Below are 7,694 nucleotides of genomic sequence, written 5' to 3' on the forward strand. Positions count from 1 at the left end.
CTTAAATTTGAAGTATCGACGGAAATTTTCTCCAAGAAGAGGGTCTACGTATAAACTGTGAGAGACTACTTAGGAAATGAGTAATAAAAACGGGCGGGGAAATCTTAATCTCTCGATCTGCTCAGCAAAACAAAAACCTGGAAGTATGCCCAACTGGAAATGAACTCTTCGGGTCAAATTTTGTTCCAGTTTACGGTGAGCTACAGTAAATTGCAGCGCGGTTTAAGGCATTCGATCTTTATCATGATAATATCATTAACGGAAGATTTCGGAGCAATATGAGAGAGAGAAGCAAGCCTTTCGCTTTCGATTTGACAGCCTGCGAAAGTAAATTATTCAGCAGTTTTTTCAGAGGCACCAAACGGCAAATCTTTTATTTGCTAAACAAACTGTTTTCCATATTTCTGTTACTGATTTAGGCATCTGAAAAAAAGCTATGCAGAAAGTATCAGTTTGAATTCTTTGGCTGGTAATGTAAAAACACAGAATGATATACCCGAATGCTTTCGAAAACGAAAGGTACAATGTATTAAATAAATTGTTCCTTTCGTTTTCGAAAGCATTTGGGTTTTTACATTGTTTCTTTCGTTTTCGAAAGCATTTGGGTTTTTACATTGTTCCTTTCGTTTTCGAAAGCATTCGGGTATATCATTTTCCCACTGAACCTTTCACTTAACAAAACTCTAGCTCGAAAAAATCAGTTAACCCTGTGCTTTTCGAGAAGAATAATTATTTGCCTCTTGATTTGTCTGGAACATTCAACAGACCGAAAAGGAGCTACTGATTAAAACTGTTGTTATGTAAATAATGCGGCACATTGCCAAGGTACAGAAGAAGCCTCATTGTTTCATAACTGTAGAGCAAATACTTGCCAAGCTCTTAGCAGAACGTTTTTAAAAAATCTTCTGCTCTGACTGCGAAATTAAAGAGCTTGGAAATGATTGACATAACATGTAATTTGAAGAGATATATTTATGGATGAGGACTAAGAATTCGAGTTCTCCTTAACAGTAGTGGTCGCTTTCCTTTTGTACGGAAAAATCCGATTAATCCGGTGGTAAATCATGATAATAATGCAACAGACTTTTTCACTGAAAAAAGGAATACCTCAGAGGTATTCCTTTTTTCTCGGTTTTCCCGGAAAGATCGGAAAATCGTGCGGGTTTCAATCAATTCACGCGGAGGCTTTTATAGCTCGTAGCTTCACAACTGCGGGTGAGAATTACTACTTATGAAGTTAATGATCGAAAATCCGGCAGCCACGTTTGTTAGCCTAAATGATTAGTATCCAGTCTATTGAAAAAAAAAGAGAAAAAAGTGTCAAAAGGAACTCCATATTTTGATTGAGGAAGTTTGTTCTGTTGCTTTAAGTGAAAATTCTCCCCGGTTTTTGCATATAAAAGGAAAGCGCCCCTAGTTAGGCCAATCTCTCGGCCAACACATCACGCATGCGCACAACCATTTCACCCTGTCAGTTTTCGTTAAAACAATGGTTTGCTGGGAGTGCTCAGTCTCGTAGGCTCAGAAAAAAACCTGGTTGTGGTCATTGTTATTTAAGGTTTTCCCCATGGACAGCTGTTTCGGTCTTTTGGGGGTGGTGTCTCTTTTTCTATTGTTTCAATTTTTTTTTTAACAAGGTATAAAACGTTCAGTAATTGTACAATTACCCTAACCTAACCCTAACGCTAAACTTATCCTCCGGGAACTCTATTTTTATGCAAATGTTTTCTTTTTTTTTTAGTAATCCAATATGGCTGCTGGTCACTTGAGTGAAACGCTCTTTATGGTAACCCGGGACGGTATTAATTAAACAACAATTAAAAGCAAGGTGACACACGCTAACACCAACCCGATTTGACCAACACATCACGCATGTGCACAACCCTAATCCTAACCCTGAAGGATTTACCATGGTTAGATAATTTTGTGCAATAGATAACCACTAAATGACAAAATACACCAAGTACCTACCCTTTTGGGCCTCATCAGCATGGCGTAGATAACATACCAGGAGGGAGTTTTCAGCACTCCTTTAAGTGGCAGCTTCACATGCCATACATGGCTGTCCATGGCTGCTAATTGACCGGGTGAAATGGTTGTGCGCATGCGTTACGTGTTGGCCACACCAGGGACACACCAGATTGGTGTTTGCGAGTGTCACCTCGCTTTTTATTGTTGTTTTTAATTACGTGACACACCGATCTCTTAACGTGATCCACCTTCCCTCACGCTTGCCGTGTGAGAACAGTTTTGATGTTCCTAACCCAGAATGGCATGTGAAGCTGCCACTTACAGGGGTGCTGAAGATACTCTTTTGATTTGTTATCTACATGGCGTAGATAACAAATCTGATGAGACTCAAAAGGCCAAAACATCTGTCCATGTCTGCTAATTGACCGGCTGAAATGGTTGTGCACATGCGTGATGTGTTGGTCAAATTGGGTTGGTGTTAGCGTGTGTCACCTTGCTTTTTATTGTTATTTAATTAATACCGTCCCGGGTTACCATGAAGAGCGTTTCACTCAAGTGACCAGCAGCCATATTGGATTACTAAAAAGAAAGAAAGCATTTGCATAAAAATAGAGTTCCCGGAGGATAAGTTTGGTACACCATCATGGCCAACCTCGTCCCCAGGGTATCTCTTCTTGCCTTCCTTGTAGTGGAAAGGAAGAAGAGAGACCCTAGGGACGAGGTTGCATCATGGCCGCCATTTCTTTGTTTTGGAACACCAAAATGGCCACCATGACGTCATTGGAAAACGCTCTATAACACCTTTAGATCTTTTTCAGTGCAATATGTCAGGAGCCCATCTTGATGAGCTCCTGAATATGTGTAATGTAGTCACATTGGGTGTTGAGATGTTCACACAATTCCTATCCTTGGAACTAAAATTTGCGAGCTTTTACAACATCAGCACTCAAGACCTTGCGGGCGTTTGGGATGAAATTAGGGAGTTTTCATTTGTAACCGCATCGTTTTTCGATGAGCTCCTGGATGAGGTCATTCCTGTTTACACGACACCGATCGAGACCATTGGGAAACCGGGGCGATTAGAAAACACTGCCAAAAGTGTAGCGTCTTCAAAACGATACGGTTTCATCTGTCGTGTAAACAGCGAAACCGCATCGATTTGAATACGGTGACTATTTTGGCGGGAAATTTGCATTGTTCGATTCAAAATAGTGAATTTAGCTCGTAGTGAGCGCTCGCTTATCTGGCTTATACCACCACGACTTTAATTAATTTTCTGGCGAAAACGATTCCGTGCAAACACTTCCAAACCGCATCGATTTTGACGCGGTTTCGAAGTCATGAATCCGTAGCGATGTTAAACCGTGTTCGTGAAAACGCTGCCTAAGAAAGAACAGCGGAAAAAAAACGACAGTAACTCCACTTCAGAATATAACTTAGCGATGTCATAAGAATTTCGCGATCAGTCCACGTTATTCACGTTGTAAAAAACTTCATATCAACGGGATCGTTAGGAACAGTTTTGAGCGGCTGAAAGCAAAGCAATCGTTTCCGGCCGCAGGTTCTGTTAATTCCCTTCAGGCAAAATATCGTACAAGTAACCTTTAGGGGGGCACGACACGGTAAGGAACTTCTTCGAGAAAAGGCTTTGAATTGAATAACTTCGCAGTGGAGGTAGCAGTGTAGTGTCATCTCAGTGCTCCGTGCAGTGTAACCCATGAGGCCAAGTGTGATTTCATTGCGTAACTTTCAAATATTTTATTTTTGCCTCTCCTAAAGATGAACTATTTCACGTGTATTTAGAATCAAGAGATTGATGGTTTTCACCTATAAACTTCATCGTCGCCATGTTGGTGGACGAAAACAATAGATCTTTCATTAGATCCTTTAGTTCGTCCACCAGCAATTGCACATTGCAGCATTGTTACCTGTGTCTCTAGAGATGGGAAAATTTGGTTTTATCAAACGTCTTGATAAAGGTCGAATTACCGCCGTGAACGATTTGGAAAGCTGACATTTCGAGCGTTAGCTCCAAATCCAAATCGTTCACGGTGGTAATTCGACCTTTATCAACACGTTTGATAAAACCAAATGTTCCTATTTCACTCTCCCACCGACGCAGCACCACAGTTCCTTTAGAAACTAGAAATTTGTTCTCTAGAGGTTTGTTGCAAACCAGCTATACAGCATGGCATCACAGTTCATTTCAAAGTTTTTTACAAATATCAGCCAAGCAGGATGTGCGGATTTGATTGACAGTCACACCTCTTTGCAAAGTTCGCGGGGTTGTCGGTTGAAGACCGTTGCACGGGTTGTTTAGTTGACGTATTTACACGCAGTTGTAAAATGTGAAAGTTTGTTGTGTGGCCACCGTAAAGCCTGGTTCTCATATGCCGCCAATGCACCTGCGATATGGCCACCGGCACTACCTGGGATACAGTTCCGATATGAGAACAGAAGTCGCCTGCAATATTGGCCATCTCAGTCTTTACCGCCAGCATGCCTGCGAAGTTGACTTGAGTTCAACTTCGCAGGCATGCCGGCGGTAAAGCTCTGCGATGGCTCCAGTTGCCGGCGGCGCATGTTCTCATTCGTCTGAGAAGTATCCCAGGTGGTACCGGCGGCTACGTCGCAGATACGTCGGCGGCATATGAGAACCAGGCTTAAGGCACGTTGAACTGTAAAGGTTTGGTAAACGGCAAACGTTTTGGTAAAATTTGCGTTTCGCCCATTTCTTGCCAGTTAGGTACTGGTGTCAAGAAACTTCTCAAAAGCGAGAGACGAGTTAGAGGAAGACAATTTTCTCTATTAACAAAATGGCATTACGGGTTATGTTAAAAGAATGCCGCGAAAATGTGCGGTGGGGCTAAAGTACAGGTCACTCATAGCAGGTCATCGTTAGCAACCCAAAACCTTCAAATTGCTAACCTAAGGCCTAAACGTCGTTTTTAGGCCAAGGTTTAGCATTAGTAAAGGTTTTGCACTGTAGACCCATCCTAAAATGTCTATAGCTAAAACAGTGAAAATGTCATGTTGTTTAAGGGCGGTGCCTACTAACTCGAAGGTATTTTTGAGCGGTTTGCTAATATACGGAAAATGCAGATCTTAAGGACGGTGCCAGCTAATTCAAAGATATTTTTGCACGGTTTACTGAATATGCAGGAAAAGCAGATCTTAACAAGTGTTATTGAAATCCAAAAAGAAAATTGGGGTAAGATAACTAATCAACAATATTTGTAAAAGCTTTAAAATACGAAGCACTGTATGGCGTTCTTTGCCAAATTGAAGCTTACTTATCTCTGAAAAATGCATGGTAAACCCCAATTTTCTTTTTGGATACCAAGGGCACTTGCTAAGCTCTGCTTTCTCCACATAGTTTTGAACTGCGCAAAAATATCCCTGTATTAATAAACACTGCTGACAGGAGATCAAATTATCTCGAGATGTGCAGAACGTATGTGCAACAACAATACTAAGCTGCCTCTTTAACAAGTGTTATTGAAATCCAAAAGGAAAATTGGGGGCAACCAAGAAATTTTCAAAGATAATTAATCAACAATATTAGCAAAAAGCCATAAATTAGAAAGCAATGTATGGCATTCTTTTTCAAATTGAAGTTGAATTATCGCTGAAAAATGCATACCAATTAGCACTTGCTAAGTTTCACTTTTTCCGCACAGTTTAAAACCAAAAATATCTCTGTCTTAAGAAGCACCACTCATAGGAAACACAAGTATCTTGAGATGCACAAAAATTGAACAAATGTGCAATAACAATAGTTGTACATATTATAAATCAATAAACTGTCAATGGCTCTTTTTCTAACAATAATTGAAGTAGTGTTAAAAGATTATTACTTTATTGACTCTGTAACCTTGCCTGGCCAAATCTTTTTTTAATGAGGTGGGTAATAAAATCCACACAAGTACTCTTCTGTGTGTTAAGGACTTTCAGTGTTCAGTTAAAGTAGTTGGGTATGTCACTGACAAGGAAAACAGACAATAGAGTGATGGAAAGCCTATCATTCACACATTCTGTTTATCACAAATGTTTTCTCCTAACACATCTTGAACAAAAATAAAAACTCTACAAAATTTATTTCCATAGTTAAATTCTCTACTTTCTCAAATTCCATAATACACCTTTAAGTTGTTTACCCCCCAAAAATTTGCATAGGTATTGTTTGCTATTTCTCGAGGGACATGAAGATGTCCCAAGAGAAATAAAATACAATGCCTATGCAAATGTTTTGGTTGGTAAACAAGGTGTATTACAGGGTTTGAGAAAGTAGAGAATGAAGCTAAATCTTACATGTTATCCTGGGTGCCAGGAGAACTTTTCAAAGGCCCAAGAGAACACTGTGCTGATGAGTCCTAGCCAGCAGTGTTTGGGGGTTGCTAAATAGTTCATTCCTTTGTTCATCCACATCAACCCTCTTTGCCGCTCCCTCCCCCCCCCCCCCCCCCCCTACTCCCCAAAAGAAAATAGGAATAGTGAGTTCTATCAATCTATCAACCAGGGCTCAGCTGCTCGAAGCCTGGTCAGGGCTAACCATACTGTAGGTTATGAGGTATCAAAACCTATTGGTTTCCATGGTATTTAATGCTGGTTAGCACTAACCATGCTTCAAGCAACGGGGGCCAGGTGCTTAGGCCTGGGCTTCACTAGCGAAGCAAGAGTAAGCACATGCAACATATGCAAACTCAGCATTAATTGTATCAATCATTAAAGATTAAACACATTAATTAACATGTTAATGTGCTTGTGTACAGTATGTTGCTCATGCTTATGCTTCCATCGCTGGTGAAAACCAGCCTTACAGTTTTTTCTTCAAAGAAGTCGACTAGACCCTTCAGATTTTATATTCCAAAGGGTGGCAACAAACAATGGAAGGCTGGGATTTACACAAACCTTTGAGGGGTGAGTGCGGATAAAAAATTGGAATGAACCAAGGTGGCATTTAGAAAGTACACTGAGCAAAACAATTCTCGCAAAATTTCAGAGAGCAGTTTTTATCAGTAGCATGCAAGTTTTAACATAACCTTTTGAACCATTTGTTTTAAGAACAAGTACGTTTCTTGGCTTGATGGCTCCAACTCTGCAAGTACACGTTAATAATGATAAATTGGAAATAGTTGACAGATCTACCTTCTCAGGACTTCTAGAAGGGCTTCAACGTCCACAGTTTATCTTTAGCTTATTTGCAAAACAATAATACCCGATACGTGGAATTACCAAGTGACGACCAAAATTCATCAAATTGTGTTCATACTCGACTCAGATTGCTCCTTCCACAAGGGTCAGCGTCCAGAACGCAGCAAGCTCACATGGATCTCTTAATCTCTAAGACAGAAACGTGACTGTTCCATCGCTTGGCACAGTATCTGGTTTATATCCTATTCTCTCGTGTATTTTTGAAATCCTTTTGGGGTCATTGAGCGGCATCGGCGAATCATCGTTCACACCCAGAAAACTCTGTGCCTTAGCAGCTTCCTCATCCTTCTTTGAATCCTTACTCCAAAGTTTTTTCATTTTTTCATATTCTTCTAAGTCTTCTCCCCTCAATTCTATCCTGGTCGGCTTCCTCCGCAGCATGATCAAGGGCTTCTTTGAGGTTCACATAAAGGTATTCCTTCAGCTCGGAAAAAAATGGCGGCAAGTAACAATTACTGAGCCAACGCAAACTCAGCAGTATCGCAAAGAGTGCTTAGATGTGTTGTGTA

Source organism: Montipora capricornis, chromosome 2 (genome assembly GCF_036669925.1).
Source record: "Montipora capricornis isolate CH-2021 chromosome 2, ASM3666992v2, whole genome shotgun sequence".
NCBI lineage: Eukaryota > Metazoa > Cnidaria > Anthozoa > Scleractinia > Acroporidae > Montipora > Montipora capricornis.